We start from the raw sequence: 2316 nt of genomic DNA on the forward strand, positions 1-2316 counted from the left end.
CAACTAATAGCTTTATCACTGCCTGAAATTGCATGTGCTGTGCTAAGCAAACATTGTAAATTATAAACTAATTTTATCTTTGGAAAAAAGGAAACTTCTATTCAAAAATTGTAAATGTTTGTAATAGTCAAGAACACTGTGAATTCATCAATGCCAAAGTTATATCCACAGTCACTGCACTGAAAAAAATGCTTACTATTACTTTCAAGTGAACAGGCAGTCTGATTGGAACAAGTTAATAACATTTCCTAGTGCCACTTTCCAAGGAATGTTATTAAATGCCACCTTGTTGAAAAAGAGAGATGTTTTAAGAAATTAAAAACCAAGTTGTGCTAGTATGCTGTTCTCATATGTATAACACTCTCAATAAGGTAATCAGCACCTCCTAACACTCCATAAAATATGATCAGCAATCTTGATGTGGAAGAAAATCAATTTTATGTATAGAGACATATATATATATTATATATTAGTTGGATATTCAAAAAGTTTTACTGGGCAGGAATGAACCACAGTGGGGAGGGAGGGAAGTGTGTTCAGCAGTTTTACTGCTTTGAGATCTGAAAGCAAGGGGTTCTGATGAAATGATCTTTAAGGTTAATAAGATCAAGTAAGAGATTATGTGTTTCTCTGTTTTGGAGAACTTTGCAGCAGGCAAAGGGCTGAGCTGAGCTCGGGACAGTGCGGGGCGGCTCGGCTGGGATGGGCAAAGGCAGCTCCTGCTGCTGCTGGAGCGCTTGGCAACCCAAAAAGGGGGGAGGATTTTGCCCCCTGCGTACGGAGCACGATTTTGGGTCTGAATCGTTCCCAGGGACGTGTCACCTTGAACAAGGTGTTTCCCAGCGACATTCCAAGAGCCCTGAATGCTGGGATTCGGGTTTTTGCAGCGATGGCTCGGTGGAAGCTCTTTGGGGAGAGGGCAGTCCGGCAGGTGTGCTGTCCCACACTCGGAGGGCAGACGGCATCGCTTCCCCCTGCGCTCCCAGGGAGCTGCCACCTCTCCCCGGCTGGGAGAGGGGGGGCGGCGGGCGGAGGGAATCCCTCATTCCCCACTCCGGGGCTTCCGTGGAGAGCCGGTACCTGCTGCTGCCCGTGCCCGGGTGCCCGTGGCCGGTGTCCCGGCGCTGCCGGATCCTGCCTGACCGTTCCTTGTGGCGGAGCATCCGCGGCTCAGGGGCCACGGGACGGCCGCGGGGGGAGCTGGCGGGGCCGGCGGCACCCACAGGGAAGTGTCCCCCTGTCCTTGAATCCCTGCGGCATCCCTTGGGAGCTGCAGCCCGGGCACGCGTGTTTTCCGAGGCTGCGGGCTCCTGGCATGGCTGGGGACAGGACAGGATTGGGGCAGGAGCTGCGTGGTGCCCTCAGCACATGCCCTTGTGCGGTCCAAAGAAAGGGAGTTTTATTGCATTCCCAGGAACTGCTCCAACAGCTGTAGACTTCCCCCTGCCTTCTCAGGGGAAGGATGTGGTGACAGCAAGAAGGCAAGTGGTGGGATTGGAGGGCACTTGCTGCATTTTGGTCAGGTGTGTAACCTGTGGAACGGGTGTGTTTCCTAGGAGAAAACATTCTGGAGTGGCAGAATGGTTGCCACAGACACCATGTGAGTGCCACACCACGGCGTGAGCCTCCAGGCCCTGCAAGTCCTCCCCCAGACTTGGTCAAGTGTGAACTGACTGCTGGGAGTAAGGAGTACAGTTTGAGTGTCCTGATGTCCCTGACCCAATGCTGTGCTGTCACCAAGTGCTGTCATTCTGATTTAAACTGTCCTTAAATGTGCTGGAAGTCAAAATTGAAGTACGAAATGCTTGTGGAAAGCTTGGTGTTCCCCAGGGAATGCTTTAGGGATCTGCAGCTTCTGAGCTGCAGAAATAATTTGGGTTCCCCCAGAAACCTGCTGGGTTGTGGTGTTGGTTATTTTATTTTATTTTATTTTATTTTATTTTATTTTATTTTACTTTATTTTATTTTATTTTATTTTATTTTATTTTATTTTATTTTATTTTATTTTATTTTATTTTATTTTATTTTATTTTATTTTATTTTATTTTATTTATTTTTGTTCCTTCCCATTCCGTACTCTGGGAAAAATCCAGTCCGGGTTTTCCCCCATTCCGTACTCCAGGAGAAATCCAGTCCGGGTTTTCCCCCATTCCGTACTCCTGGAAAAATCCAGTCCGGGTTTTCCCCCATTCCGTACTCCGGGAAAAATCCAGTCCGGGTTTTCCCCCATTCCGTACTCCGGGAAAAATCCAGTCCGGGTTTTCCACCATTCCGTACTCCGGGAAAAATCCAGTCCGGGTTTTCCTCCATTCCGTA

General features: G+C 48.3%; 1 long non-coding RNA gene across 1 annotated transcript in view; it reads left to right on the forward strand.

Annotated features, from left to right (window-relative positions):
• Positions 1-1492: 1492 nt before the first annotated feature.
• LOC114073383 overlaps positions 1493-2316 on the forward strand; it is a 3052-nt gene continuing 2228 nt past the window's right edge. Inside the window, exon 1 of the long non-coding RNA XR_003574318.1 lies at positions 1493-1689. This is a non-coding gene — a long non-coding RNA (uncharacterized LOC114073383). The remainder of the gene's footprint in view (positions 1690-2316) is intronic.

Source organism: Empidonax traillii, unplaced genomic scaffold (assembly GCF_003031625.1).
Source record: "Empidonax traillii isolate 1590-97213 ecotype Southwest subspecies unplaced genomic scaffold, ASM303162v1 scaffold6271:size6289, whole genome shotgun sequence".
In the NCBI taxonomy this organism is placed as follows: domain Eukaryota; kingdom Metazoa; phylum Chordata; class Aves; order Passeriformes; family Tyrannidae; genus Empidonax; species Empidonax traillii.